The following is a 16,167-nucleotide window of genomic DNA, read 5'->3' on the forward strand; positions in this document are numbered from 1 at the left end:
ATCTGCCGCCTTGACCCAAACACCTCCCAGTAGGTCCCATCTCCCCACACCACCACAATGAAGATTAAATTTCAACACAAGTTTTGGCAGGGACAAACAAACCATATTCAAACCACAGCAGACCCTAAGCCACAGATCCAAGAAGCTCAGAAAACTAAGCAATGTAAGTGTGAAAGAGAAAAAGAAAGAAAGAGACTATACCTAGGCATATCATATTTAAACTGCATAAAATCAAAGGTAAAGAAAAAAATCTTGAAAGAAGTCAGAAAATAAAATGTTAACTATAAAGGAGTAAAGATGAGAATTACATCTGACTTCTCTTCAGAAACCATGCAAGCGAGAAGAGAGTAAGGAAATATGTGAAGTGTTGAAGAAAAAAAAAACACCAGTCTAGAACTCTGTATCCTGATAAATTATCCTTCAAAACTGAAGGAGAAATAAAGAATTTCTTAGACAAACAAAAATTGAGGGAATTTGTTGCCAGTATAATTGCTTTGCAGGAATCGTGAAAAGAAATTCTTCAGAGAGAAGGAAAATGATGTAGGTCCAAACCTCGGATCTACATAAAGAAAGGAAGAGCTTAAGAGAATGAATAAGTGAAGATAAAATACAACACTTATTTAAAAAAATTCTTAATTGATATAACAAAAGGTTTGTTCAAAATAATAACAATGTATTTGATGCTTAAAGCTTATGTATAAGTGGAAGGAATGACAGTAATAACACAAGGGATGGGAGGGAAGTATTAGGAATATCTTGTTATTATAAGACATTTGCGGAGCAGGTGCACAGGCAGCTTCTAGTGTGGGTGACGAGTGGTGGCCAAAGCAGGGGGACAGCAAGGGACACTCAGGCGGAGACCATGGTGGATGGCCACTTGGAACGGGCTGTCAGGCGCATCGTCAAAATGGAAGTGGACTATAGCGCCACAGTGGATCAGTGCCTACCCGAGTGTGAGAAGCTGGCCAAGGAAGGAAGACTTCAAGAAGTCACTGAAACCCTTCTCTCTTTGGAAAAACAGACTCATTCCGCTTCTGATATGGCGTCTACATCCCAAGTCTTAGTTGCAGTAGTGAAGATGTGTTATGAGGCTAAAGAATGGGATTTACTTAATGAAAATATTACGCTTTTGTCCAAAAGGCAGAGTCAGTTAATATAAGCTGTTGCCAAAATGGTTCAATAGTACTGTATTTATGTTGAGGAAATCACAGACCTTCCTATCAAACTTCAATTAATTGATACTCTATGAATGGTTACCAAAGGCAAGATTTATGTTGAAACTGAGTATCCTCGACTGACTAAAACATTAGCAACTATAAAATAACAAAATGGTGATGTGAAAGAGGCAGCCTCCGTTTTATAGGAGTTACAGGTGGAAACCTATGGGTCAATGTAAAAGAAAGAGCAAGTGGAATTTATTTTGGAGCAAATGAGGCTCTGCCTAGCTGTAAAGGATTACATTCGAACATAAATCATCAGTAAGAAAATTAACACCAAGTTTTTCCAGGAAGAAAATACAGAGAAATTAAAGTTGAAGTATGATAATTTAATGATTCAGCTGGATCAACATCAGAGATCCTATTTGTTCATTTGTAAACACTACAGAGCAATATATAATACTCCCTGTATACAGGCAGACAGTGAAAAATGGCAGCAGGCTATGAAGCGTGTTGTACCCTATGTTACCCTAGCTCCTTTTGACAATGAACAGTCAGATTTGGTTCACTGAGTAAGTGGTGACAAGAAGTCAGAACAAACTCCCAAATACAAGGATCTTCTAAGGCTTTTTACCACAATGGAGTTGATGTGTTAGTCCACACTTGTGGAGGACTATGCAATGGAATTAAGAAAAGGTTCCCTTGAGAGTCCTGCAACTGATGTTTTTGGTTCTATAGAGGAAGGCAAAAAAAGGTGGAAAGACTTGAAGAACAGAGTTGTTGAACATAATATTAAAATAATGGCCAAGTATTATACTCGGATAACAATGAAAAGGATGGTACAGCTTCTGGATCTATCTGTTGATGAGTCCGAAGCCTTTCTCTCAAATCTAGTAGTTAACAAGACCATCTTTGCTAAAGTAGACAGATTAGCAGGAATTAACAACTTCCAGAGACCCAAGGATCCAAATAATTTATTAAATGACCCGTCTCAGAAACTGAACTCATTAATGTCTCTGGTTAACAAAACTACACATCTCGTAGCCAAAGAGGAGATGATACATAATCCACAATAAGGGTCTTAATGCTTTTAAAAAAGAGTTAAAATTGAAAGTCATTTTTTTTTAAAAAAAGACTGTTTAAAAAAAAAAGACATTTACATTACCAGCGAAACGATACGGTGCTATTTGAAAACGGGCTGGATGTAGTGGCTCACAAGTGTAATTCCTGAACATTAGGAGGCTGAGGTTGGGAGTCTGTAATCCCAGTACTTTGGGAGGCTGAGACAGGAGGATCGCTTGAGCCCAGGAGTTTGAGACCAGACTGAGCAACATAGGAAGGCTGTATCTCTAAAAAAAATAAAAATAAATTAGCTGAATGTGGTAGCTTGTGCCTGTGGTCCCAGCTACTTGGGAGGCTCAGGTGTGAGGATTGCTTGAGCCCGGGAGGTCAAGGCTGCAGTGGACTATGATTGCACCACTTTACTCCAGCCAGGGCAACAGAGCAAGACCCTGTCTCTAAATGAATAAATAAGTAAGTAAATAAATAAATAAATAAATAAATAAATAACTCGGTGGTATTCTGTTGTAGCAGCACAAAATGAACTAAACAGTGGAGAATACAGTATATGGAAAAATATATGTGCATGTGTAGGGGCAAAGAGCATATGGAAACTCCTTTCTACTCGATTTTGATGTGAACCTAAAACTGCTATTAAAAAATACATTTTTATTTTTGGTTTTTCACTCAGGTATTCTGGCTCCACTGTCTATGGTTTTGCTTTTTTGGTTTTTTGTTCTGTTTTTATGTTTTGTTTTGTTTTTATTTTTTTTGAGGCAGTCTCACCTCACTTTGTTGCCCAGTTTGGGGTAGTGCAGTGGTGTGATCTTGGCTCACTGCAGCCTCTATCTCCCAGGCTCAAGCAATCCTTGCACCTAGGTCTCCAGGGTAGCTGGGACCACAGGTGTGCGCTACCAAGCCCAGCTAATTTTGTATTTTTTGTAGAGACAGGTTTTTGCCATGTTGGCCAGGCTGGTCTCAAAGTCCTAAGCTCAAGTCATGTGCCTGTCTCGGCCTCCCAAAGTGCTGGAATTGCTGCCATGCATCACTGTGTCTGGCCTCTAGGTGTCTATGCCTGGCCGCTAGGTGTCTATGTTCTTTTTGCTTTTTTTTTTCTTTTGAGATAGTCTCGCTCTGTCGCCAGGCTAGAGTGCAGTGTTGCATACTGCAACCTCTGCCTCCCGGGTTCAAGCGATTCTTCTGCCTCAGCCTCCCAAGTAACTGGGACTACAGTAGGCACACACCACCACACCCAGCTAATTTTTGTATTTTTAGAAGAGACGGGGTTTCACCATGCTGGTCAGGATGGTCTCGATCTCTTGACCTCGAGATCCGCCCGCCTCGGACTCCCAGGTGTCTATGTTCTTAATCATGCTTCCCAGGGTGTGTGTGTATGTATGTGTGTGTGTGTGTGTGTGTGTGTATGTGTGTGTGTGTATGTATATGTTTGCTTGAGCAAAGAGAAGGCTGTAAACTGACATATATGAGGTAGTAGTCAATGAATAACTTGGGTGGGAGAAGATATTTTGGGCTATGTCTATATGAGTTAGAATGTTTTCAACTGCACGGAAGAGAATACTTGAGTAACAATGGCTTAAACTAGGGCTTTCTAACTTTACGGTGTGGATGAATTATCTGAGGATCTTATAAAATTGCAGGTATGAATGTGGTATATCTGGGCATAACCTGATATTCTGCACTTCTGACAAGCTGTAGTAAGCTGTTAGATCCTGCTGCTGCTGGTCCAACACTTTGATTAGCAGGATTTGAATAATGAAGACATTTTTATGTTATACAATAAGAAGCCCAGAGCAGATGGAGGACAGGTGAAAGGAAATCTCTTGAGTGTATACCTGCTGTGTACATCATTGTGTACATTTCTGTTGGGTATACACCTACGAGGGAAATCACTGTGTCTCCAAGTAGGCATATACTTAGCTTTTGTGGATGCTGTCCAACATTGTCCCCAAGTGATTGCATCAACTTACCTACGTAGCATCAGCAGGGTATGAGAGATGTGGTTAATGCACATCTTTTTCATTACTTAGTATCATTAGTCTTTTTTTTTTTTAACCATTCTGGTGGGTATGTAGTAGTATTTCATTATGGGTTTAATTTGCACTTCCCCGATGACTAATGAAGTTAAACATTTTTTCATTTATTTATTGGCCAATTAGACGTCTTATTTTATTATTTTATTATTATTATTTATTATTTTTTGAGACATAGTCTTGCTCTGTCGCCAAAGTTGGAGTGCAATGTCGTGATCTCGGCTCACTGCAACCTCCACCTCCCACGTTCAAGTGATTCTCCTGCCTCAGACTCCCTAGTAGCTGGGATTACAGGCGTGTGCCACCATGCCCAGCTAATTTTTTTGTAGTTTTAGTAGAGACGGGGTTTCACCATGTTGATCAGGCTGGTCACGAACTCCTGATCTCAGGTTATCCACCCGCCTTGGCCTCTCAAAGTGCTGGGATTGCAGACGTGAGCCACCGTGCCCAGCCTAGACATCTTATTTTATGATGTATTTGCTCAAGTCTTTCGCCCATTTTTCTTTTGAGTTACTTCTCTTTTATTGATTTGTAGGACTATCCAGAATATATATAAATAACTCTAATCAATCAATATAGTTTCATTTTAAAATTTAAATCTTTGATCCATTTCGAGTTCATCCTGATGGAGGTATGGGCCCAACTTAATTTTTTTTTCAGGTGGTTACTCAGTTGTCTCAAACAAATACCATATAGTCTGTCTTTGCCACATTAATTTGAGATGCCACCTTTGTCAGGTAATACACTCCCATGTGTATGTGGAATATTTTTGGGCTTTCAGTCTTATTCTGTTTGTTTCCCAGATACAAATGCAATTTTATGTACTTAACATTTTTAAGGTGTTTAAATATTTAGTAGAATAAGTCTCATAGTTTTAAAGCTTTCCAGGCTATTTTAATTTATTTTTCCATCTGAACTCAAAACTAGTTTGTCTTATTCTAAAATTAAAAAAAAATTTATTGGTACTGAGACAAATTTATAAATTAAATTAGGGAGAATTAAAATCTTCATGATGTTGAGTTTTTCTATTCAACATGATTACACATCTCTTATTTGTTCAAATTTTAGCTGGTGTCCTTCAATGGTGCATAAACTTCTTTTGATATGCATGACTGAGCTGGTGGGAAAATGAAGAAAATCTCTGAGGCAAAGACACTATAAGAAACTCAGAAACCAGAACGGTTATTCAGCATTAAAATCAAACTTTTCTTTGAACAGGAGACAGCTTAGATCCCAAGCAAGGTGTGAGGTTAGTGTTGGGATACTTAAAACAAAACAAGGTCCTTCATAGATTATCATTTTGATTAAGAATCTAGAAAACACCTAGGGGGCAGTGGCTCATGACTGTAATCCCAGCACTTTGGGAGGCCGAGGCTGGTGGATCACCTGAGGTCAGGAGTTTGAGACCAGCCTGACTAACATGGTGAAATCCCGTATCTACTAAAAATACAAAAATTACCCAGGCATAGTGGCGGGCGCCTGTAACCCCAGCTACTTGGGAGGCTGAGGCAGGAGAATTGCTTGAACCGGGGAGGCAGAAGTTGCAGTGAGCCGAGATTGTGCCATTGCACCCCAGCCTGGGTGACAGAGCAAGACTCCATCTCAACAACAACAACAAAAAACTAGACTCTAGAAAACACTTCACAGAAGATGGGAGAAATATTGTTTGTGTCAACTGTGTTTCTCAAAGGAGGGAAAAGGAAAAAAAATAATTTGAGAATTCTTAATAACTCACCTTCAAATGGGGTTGTCTTCTACGAGTTAAAAAAAAAAAAAATCCAGCCAGGTGTGGTGGCTCACACCTGTAATCCCAGCATTTTCGGAGGCCAAAGTGGGAGGATTGCTTGAGCCTAGGAGTTTAAGACCAGCCAGGGCAACACAGTGAGACCCTGTCTCTACCAAAAATCTAAAAGTTAGCCAGGCATGGGTGGCACGCACCTGTAGTCCCAGCTACTCAGGAGGCTAAAGTGGGGGGATCTCTTGAGCCCAGGAGGTCAAAGCTTCGGTGAGCTGTGATTGCACCACTGCACTCCAGCCTGGGTGACAGAGTGAGACATTGTCTCAAAACAAAAACAAAAACAAAAATGAAACCCCAAAAAACAAAAAATAACAGCAAAAAAACCCCAAGCCAAAATGTTAGGTTAAAACAGTTCCGGGTTGGTAGTTCCTCCAATTTCCAAAAGCAAAAACAAATTTTCATTGGCCACAGACATTCTAATCCTCATTGTAGTGGGTTGAAGAGTGTCTCCTTAAAATGTGTGTCTACCCAGCACCGTCAGAATGTGACCTAATTTGGAACTAGGTTCTTAGCAGATGTAATTAATTAAGGATCTCAAGATGAATCATCCTGGATTTAGAGTGGGCCCTTATGACTGATGTCCTTATCCTTACAAGAAGAGGGGAGGAGGACACAAAGAGTCCTCTCTGTGAAAGAAGGCCACGTGAAGATGGACAGAGAAATTAGCATCATGCTGCCACAAACCAAAGAATGCTACGAGCCACAGAAGCTGGAAGAGGCAAGGATGGATTCTCCAGAGAGCCGTCAGAGGAAGCATAGCCTTGCTGGCATTTTGATTTCTGTGAGAGAATAAATTTCTGTTGTTTAAGCCCTCCAGTTTAATTTGCTATGGCAGCCCTAGGAAGCTAGTACACTAGGTTTCAAGGGATTTACACATATAAAATTTCAAGGACCCTCATTTCATAATCCAAAACCATAGAACACACGAAGAAATAAGCCATGATAAGCAAGAATGAGCAGAGATAACAAACTGCAGAGAACAACCTCCAGTATAGGCCTTGGAATGGCCAGTGTGGAATATTAAATAAGTATGCTTAATAGTTCTAAAAAAATTAGAAGGTTATGGAAACTATGATGTAGGTATAAGAGATTATCAAAAGGGACAAGGAGGATTAGAAAAAAATGTATAACTTCTAAAATACAGAATATGTGATGATTAAAACTAGAAACAATTTATGGGCTAAATAGTATATAAAATGTAGCTAAGGGCCAAGCACGGTGGCTCACGCCTGTAATCCCAGCACTGTGGGAGGCCGAGGTGGGTGGATCACAAGGTGAGGAGTTTGAGACAAGTCTGACCAACATGAGGAAACCCCGTCTCTACTAAAAATACAAAAATTAGCCAGGCCTGGTGGTGCGCGCCTGTAATCCCAGCTACTCGGGAGGCTGAGGCAGGAGAATCGCTTGAACCTGGGAGGCGGAGGTTGCAGTGAGCTGAAAATTATGCCATTGCACTCCAGCCTGGGTGACAGAGTGAGACTCCGTCTCAAAAAAAAAAAAAAGTAGCTAAGGAGGAAACTAAAAAAACTGGAAGATAGATCTAAGAAAGTTACTGAAAATAGAGCACTAAGAGATTTAAAAAATTAAAAATAAAGACATTAAAGACAGGATAGAGTGAAAAGATTTAATATACTTCTAATCAGAGTTCTAGAAGGAAAGACTGGGGGTTGGAGGAAGGGGAGGTGATATTAAAAGTGAAAATGGTTGAGAGGTCTATAGAACTGAAAAAGATACAAATCTTTAGATTGAAAAAGCAAAGGCTGGCATGGTGGCTCACACTTGTAATCCCAGCACTTTGGGAGGCTGCAGTGGGCAGATCACTTGAACACAGGAGTTGGAGACCAGCCTGGGGTATATGGTAAAACTGTCTCTACAAAAAATACAAAAATTAGCTGGATGTGGTGGTGCATGCCTATAGTCCCAGCTACTTGGGAGGTTGAGACAGGAGGTTCACCTGAACCCAGGAGGTCGAGGCTGCAGTAAGCTGTGGTTGCGCCACTGCATTCCAGCCTAGGCAACAGAGCGTGACTCTGTCTCAAAAAAAGAAAGAAAGAAAGAAAATGGTAAAATATTTTGATAAATGTAAAAAACAGCCACAAAAAATATTTTGGAGGTAGTTTATAATCAACATGTGATGGACATCTATAAACAAAAACATGGAAGATAGGTGGGAATAATTCAGAGAGGATTTAAAAAGTTAAGACCTGGTGTAATGACTCATGCCTGTAATCCCAGTGTTTTGGGAGGCCAAGGCAGGAGGCTCGTTTGAGGCCAGGAGTTTGAGACCAGCCTGAGCAACATAGCAAGACCCTGTCTCTACAAAAAAATAAAAAAATGAGTTGGTTGTGCTGACACATGTCTGTGATTCCAGTTACTCAGGAACCTGAGGTGGGAGGATCACTTGAGCCCAGGAGTTGCAGGCTGCAGTGCGCTAAGATCACGCCACTGCACTCCAGCCTAGACAACAGAGTGAGACCCTGTTACTTAAAAAAAGAAGAAGAAGAAAAGCAAAAAATTAAGGTTCCTGTTTTGTTCAGAAGGAAAATAGTAACATTACCCATATTTTTCCTAACAAAATCTAAAGTTAGTCGTTTGTTTTTTTAACAGAATGTATAGCTAATGATAAATGGAAATATTAAAAATTTAAGATTATAGGTGAATATACAATATTCATTATAATGTTTCTTTAGACTTCTCTGTGTGTTTGAAACAGTTCTTTTTAATTATTTATTTGTTTTTTTGAGAAAGAGTTTCACTCTGCCGCCCAGGCTGGAGTGCAATGGCGTGATCTCAGCTCACTATAACCTCCGCCTTCTGGGTTCAACTGATTCTCCTGCCTCAGCCTCCTGAGTAGCTGGTATTACAGGCGTGCATCACCACGCCTAGCTAATTTTTGTATTTTTAGTAGAGATGGGGTTTTACCATGTTGGCCAGGCTGGTCTTGAACTCCCAACCTTGGGTGATCCGTCCACCTCGGCCTCCCAAAGTGCTGGGATTACAGGTGTGAGCCACTGTGGCTGGCCAAAAAATTTCATAACAAAATATTGGGAGGCATAACCAATGATGACATATCTTTCAGAATAGCTAAAATGAAGAAGACATAATATCTAGCATTGGTGAGATTGTGAAGCAACCAAAACTCATACACTCCCAGTGGGAGTGTAAACTGGTCCAACCACTTTGAAAAACTCTTTGACAGAATCTATTAAAACTAAATATATGCATAGTCTATGACTAGAAATTCCACTCCTAGATGTAATATATATTTAATAGGAATCAAGTGCATCAAAAGATACACAAAAGACAACTTTATCTATGATAGCTAAAAACTGGAAATTATTCAAATGCCCAATAAAAGTAGAGTGGATACATGAGCATATTCAAGTGATGAAATACTACATGTCAATGAGATTAAATAAAGCTGCTGCTATGTCCAACTGTGGGTGAATTGCATTAACCTAATATTGAGGGTAAAAATCCAAAGACAAAAGAGTGCACACTACCTTATTTTATTCATATAAAGCTCAAAAACAGGTCAAACGAATCTCTGGTATTAGAAGTCAGGTTATTGGTTTTCTCTGGGAAGGTGGAAGAGGAAGCACATTCACTTTGTGATATGTACATTTGATATGCTTTTCTAAATCTAAAAAAGACTATTGTTTTAAACATTTCAAGATAATTTCGGAGTCTATTAGCCTATGGTAATTTCAAAAGAAACACTAGAATAGTGGCTCATGCCTCTAATCCCAGCACTTTGGGAGGCTGAGGTGGGTGGATGACCTGAGGTCAAGAGTTCGAGACCAGCTGGCCAACAGGGTAAATACAAAATACAAAATTACTAAAAATACAAAAATTACCACTAAAAATACACAAAATTAGCTGGGTGTGGTGGCAGGCACCTGTAGTCCCAGCTACTCAGGAGGCTGAGGCAGGGGAATCTCTTGAACCTGGGAGGAGGAGATTGCAGTGAGCCGAGATCACGCCATTGCACTCCAGCCTGGGTGACAGAGTGAGACTCTGTCTCAAAAAAAAAAAAAAAAAAAAAGAAATGAAAGAAATGCTAGAGTGAATCCCTAAGGTGTGGTGAACAATTTTCCAGTTATTTTGAGGAAATTGAGGCTAAAGGACACTTGAATCTGCTTTGCTGCTGGAGCCCTGGGAGGTGTTGATCTCAAAGGTGTTCCCTGGGCTCCACAGAGCAAGAATAATAAGGTACAGTGGGATGGCTGAGATCTTCAGAGGAGAGAAACCTGAGGTAGCCTCCCATGGCTCTGGAGTAGGTCATGGCATGGCCAAAATTTCTATGTCCCAGGGAGAATATTAGGTTTCTGAGCCAGAGAGTCCTATCAGGCTCATCCCTAGTATTCACAGGGTCTGGGGCAGGAGTACAGATGAAGGCCTATTATATGTTTACATAGAAGTTATAAGTCAAACTAACCACTGTCAAATGAGTTATATGCTTCTGCTTGACAAATATGCTTTTATAATGACCTTGAAGGCCATAATGCACATTGAGTTCTAGACTTGTACATGGCCATGGTGGAAGGCCAGTCCCCAGTTCCCAGATTTTGCTCTATCCCTTTTCCCTCCACCCTGGGAATGCATGGACACCCCTGTCCACATGTCCAAGCTTCATCCGTGTCTTTGCAGACAACTGCTGTACACACCAGAGGCACAGTTTGCCTTCAGGAGGACCACTTGGCAAAGAGGTCAATACCAGCCCTGGAAATAGACTCAGGATCATTAATGTAGGGAATTATATCGGGAATTATGGGGTCTTGGCTATCCAGTGTGTGTTCTAGAAGGGCGGATGGGTTTGGTCTCTAGACAGGAGGGCACCGCCTGAGGAAGGCCAAACTGGGAGCTGGTAAAACACAGGGTCCACTAGGGACCCTGATATGGTTTGGCTGTGTCCCCACCCAAATCTCACCTTGAATTGTAGCATGGGAGGAACACAGTGGGAGGTAATTGAATCACGGGGGCTGGTCTTTCCCATGTTGTTCTTGTGATAGTGAGTAAGTCTCAGGAGATTTGATGGTTTTATAAAGAGGAGTTCCCCTGCACAAGTTCTCTCTCTTTGCCTGCCACCATCCATGTAAGACATGACTTGCTCTTCCTTGCCTTCTGCCATGATTGTGAGGCCTCCCCAGCCATATGGAACTGTGAGTCCATTAAACCTCTTTCCTTTATAAATTACCCAGTCGTGGGTATGTCTTTATTAGCAGCATGAGAACAGACTAATACAGATCCCCCCTCTAGCTAGGGTATAAGGAATAGTGTAGGTCCTTGTGCCAATGAGGGAATGTCTCAGACTGTACAGCTATGAAATAGGACTTTGGATGCCTCAGCAAACACTAGTCTTCATGCCTGGAGACCACATGGGACTGGACATTCCTGCACATGTCTGTGTAAGACAGGACTCCAAGGATCAGATGTCCTCTCAGGCTACCCCAACTCTGTGATTCTTTGAAAACTCCCTAGAAATGAAATGACACCTTGAAGGGAATTACAGAGGAAGAAAATAACCTTAACTTTTTGAATGTTCTCCAAAGAAAATGAGGAAAAATTCTGAAGTGATGGAGTTTCCCATGAATTTACTGGCAAACTGCAGCTAAAAGAGAGAAATTAAGTTCAGAGATGGAAAATCAAAGTTACTTTTTTGCATGCCTGAGTCTTGTGCATTGAAAGTTCATACTTAATACACATTTTATCCATGCTGCTTAGGTCTACTATGGTTTTAAGATTCATCCACTTTTTAGAGGCTGGGCATGGTGGCTTACACCTGTAATCCCAGCACTTTGGGAGGCTGAGGCGGGTGGATCACCTAAGGTCAGGAGTTCAAGACCAGCCTGCCCAATATGGTGAAACCCCATCTCCACTAAAAAATACACAAATTAGCCAGACACGGTGGTGTGCACTTGTAGTCCCAGCTACCTGGGAGGCTGAGATAGGAGAATTGCTTGAACCCAGGAGGCAGAGGTTGCAGTAAGCTGAGATTGCACCACTGTACTCCAGTGTGGGGCTACAGAGCGAGACTCCGTCTCGGGAAAAAAAAAAAAAAAAAGATTTACCCACTTTTTAGAACACCTTGACTCATAGTTCATGTCCCTCTCATCACAGGGAAAGGGGAAGAAGTTCACTAGTTTTGTCTGGTTAGAAGATGGAGAAAGAGGGAGGAGAAAAGACCATGTATGTTACACATAGATCACCCAAGAGGTATTTCAATCAGTGAACTGGTGAACTCAGTTGTTCATCAGTCACTGGTTCTTGTCACGGTGAACTCAGAATACGATTTTGACCCCAGTTGTTCACTAGTTCACCAGTTCTTGTCATGGTGAACTAAGAATACGATTTTGCATTTAAAATGTGTGATTTTTTGCGGTGGGGGGACAGGGTCTTGCTCTGTCGCCCAGGCTGGAGTGCAGTGGCACAATCTTAGCTCGCTGCAACCTCTGTCTCCCGGGTTCAAGTGATTGTCCTGCCTCAGCCTCCTGAGTAGCTGGGATTATAGACATGTGCCACCATGCCCAGCTAATTTCTGTTTTAGTAGAGACAGGGTTTCACCATGTTGGCCAGGCTGGTCTCAAACTCCTGACCTCAAGTGATCCACCTTCCTCGACCTCCCAAAGTGCTGGGATTACAGGCATGAACCACCATGCCTGGACTAAAATGTGTAAATTCTATCCCAAATTCCCAGGACATACATATAACTAAAATTAGACATCTTGGGATTATTTTTGGGGGGGAACTGGACAATATGAAACAGGATAATGGTGAAGGAAGACTGATGTTGCTATGGGCTAGTAATGGACTTGCTCGCTACAATAATTAAAACAAGATGCTATTGGCACAAGTAGCTTCATCAAACAGCATAAAACCCAAGAAAACAGGCCAGGTGCAGTGGCTCACAACCGTAGTCCCAGCACTTTGGGAGGCCAAGGTGGGAGGATCTCTTGGGTCCAGGAGTTCAAGACCAGCCTGGGCAACATAGTGAGACCTGTCTCTACAAAAAATAAAAATTAGCTGGGCACGGTGGTGTGTGCCTGTAGTTCCAAGTACTTGGGAAGCAGAGGCGGGAGGATCTTGAGCCCAGGAGTATGAGGATGCAGTGAGCCATGACTGCATGGAGCCACTGCACTCCAGCCTGGGTGACAGTGAGACTCTGTTTCTAAAAGCAGAAGCAGCAACAAGAACAACCCTCCAAGAAAACCCCAGGAAAACATTCTGGCCAATATTAATCTGTGCAGTACAATAAAGAATGCTGTTCAAATCAGTGTGGAAGGATAGCTTTGGGGTGAACTAATGCCAAAATGCACTCAGGATGAAATAAAAAGTTGCATATAAACAATAAACCATAACATAACTGAAAGAAAATAGAACTAAATAGTTTTATGATTTTAGTTAGTTTAGATAGATTTTGTGAGTATAGCAACAGTCAATGTTGTTTATAATGACAAATTGGATATAACTGAATTATCTAATAATTGCAATTAGATAATGGATTATGATACATCAATTCAATAAAATGTTACTGACATAGAAAGATTTTTTTATGATGTTAATTTAAAAATAAGCTATCAAAAAGTAAGTACAACTTAGTCTTATACAGAAAGAAAGGACAGAGGCTTAAAAAAAAGAATGTAGATGTGGGCTGGGCGTGGTGCCTCACGCCTATAATCCTAGCATTTTGGGAGGCTGAGGTGGGTGAATCACCTGAGGTCAGGAGTTTGAGACCAGCCTGGCCAATATGGCAAAACCCCGTCTCTACTAAATATATAAAAATTAGCCAGGTGTGGTCGTGGGCGCCTATGATCCCAGCTACTCGGGAGGCTGAAGCAGGAGAATCGCTTGAACCTGGGAGGCAGGGGTTGCAGTGAGCCGAGATTGCACCACTGCACTCCAGCCTGGGGGACAGAGAGAGACTCCGTCTCAAAAAAAGAAAAAAATGTAGACATTAGTTAACATGTGGTTATCTCTAAAAGCTGAATTTATTTACTTTGTGTTCTCCTGTTTCTTTTTTTTTCTTTAACAAGGAATTCCCTCAGAAAACCCTAAATTCTTTAAGAGATGGGGGGTCTCCCTATGTTTCCCTGGCTGGTCTTGAACTCCTGGGCTAAAGTGATCCTCTTGTCTCAGCCTCCCAAAGTGCTGGGATTACAACTGTGAGCCACCAAGCCCAGCCAAAATTTCTATACGTGGCTTCTCTTACTAAGCAATGCTTACTACTTTTAAAACTTAATAAATGGCTGGGCACGGTGGCTTAGGCCTGTAATCTCAGCAGTTTGGGAGGCCGAGGCAAGCGGATCACAAGATCAGGAGTTCGAGACCATCCTGGCTAATATGGTGAAACGCTGTCCCTACTAAAACTACAAAAAAAAATTAGCTGGGTGTGGTGGCAGGCGCCTGTAGTCCCAGCTACCTGGGAGGCTGAGGCAGGAGAATGGCATGAACCCGGGAGGTGGAGCTTGCAGTGAGCCGAGATCACGCCACTGTACTCCCAGCCTGGGGGACAGAGCGAGACTCTGTCACAAAAAAAAAAAACAAAAAAAAAACCCAAAAACAAAAAACACTTAACGGATGCAGCCTTATGAATAAGAGACGAAAAACTAGGAATGAGCCAAACATCCCTCAAGGGGTAAATGGACACACAAAATATGGTAGACCCATCCACAAATATGATTCCTCAATCGAAGAGAATGAACTACGGGCACACGTTACCACATGGATGGACCCTAAAAAACGTTGTTATGTGAAATAAGCCAGAGGCAAATTACCACATGTTGTATGATTGCATTTACATGAAATATCCAGAAAAGACAAATCTACAGAGACAGAAAGTAGATTAGTAGCCTGCAGCTGGAGGTTGGACCAAGGGTTAACTGTTAGGAGCAGAGAGATTTTATTGGGGAGATGGAAATGTTCTGAAATTGGATTATGTTGATGATTACACAACTTGATACTAGAAATCACTGAATAATAAGTACAATTAAAACAGAGTGAATGTTATGAAATGTAAATTATACGTCAGTAAAGTTGTTTTAAAATACTTAATGGAGAATTTGGTGAAAGTTTAGAGACCTAAAGGTTTAGAGGTTTGGTTCTGTTTAATTTTTAATATGAAGGAGAGGAGGAGGAAAAACTGATAGAGATTTTACAACTACAAAATTAGAGCATGTTGCTTTCAACATGATAGTGCCTGTACACAGATGTTTAGAGTGTGGCTATACCACAGTACTTTTAATGCCAGGGGAGAAAGCCTATCTAGATTTAGACACAGAACAGTGATGCTCTTTCCCTAACCAACTGTGGGTTCCTGGAGGAAAGAAACCACTCCTTGGCCTCAAGTATTAACATCTCTGGCCGGGCGCCGTGGTTCACGCCTGTAATCCCAGCACTTTGGGAGGCAGAAGTGGGTGGATCACTTGAGGTCAGGAGTTTGAGACCAGCCTGGCCAATGTGGTGAAACCCTATCTCTACTAAAAAATACAAAAATTAGCCGAGTGTAGTGGCATGCGCCTGTAATCCCAGCTACTGGGGAGGCTGAGGCACGAGATCGCTTGAACTTGGGAGGCGAAGGTTGCAGTGGGCTGGGATCGCACTACTGCACACTAGCCTGAGTAACAGGGCAAGACTCCATCTCAAAAAATAAAAAACAACAAAAAAAAAACCTCCCACCAACTAGCTGGGTAACCTTCCAGAGTTACTTTCTCTAGCTTTCAGTTTCATCTGTTAAAAAAAAAAAAAAAAAAAAAAGTGGGTTGGACTAAATGATTTTTAAGGTTGGACTAAATGATTTCTATAGTTCTGTTCAGCTATAGAATTATTTTCCTTGGCATTCACCACCCTCAGCAATTTGCCCTAGACTCCTTTCCAATCCTATTGCTTGTTGCTTCAGTTCCTGTATCCTTTACATCAGATAAGGTGACCTGGTTCTACCCCATTTATCTCCATTTTTTCTCCCCAGAGCCTTTACTGGGGCCCCAGACTTTCTTACTAGAAATGTGATTTTTCTAATTGTTTCAACCCTCAAGCATTTCTCTATCTCTGGATCTCTCGGACATGAATTTGTACACTGTTGTTGCTTGCTGCTGTGCCATTTATC

The 16,167-nt window shown here is 41.3% G+C and overlaps 1 pseudogene; it reads left to right on the plus strand.

Moving 5' to 3' along the window:
- The first annotated feature begins 862 nt into the window (after positions 1 to 862).
- Positions 863 to 2,233, plus strand: LOC129032427 (26S proteasome non-ATPase regulatory subunit 12-like; annotated as a pseudogene).
- The last annotated feature ends 13,934 nt before the right edge of the window (positions 2,234 to 16,167 follow it).

Source organism: Pongo pygmaeus, chromosome 2 (assembly GCF_028885625.2).
Source record: "Pongo pygmaeus isolate AG05252 chromosome 2, NHGRI_mPonPyg2-v2.0_pri, whole genome shotgun sequence".
NCBI lineage: Eukaryota > Metazoa > Chordata > Mammalia > Primates > Hominidae > Pongo > Pongo pygmaeus.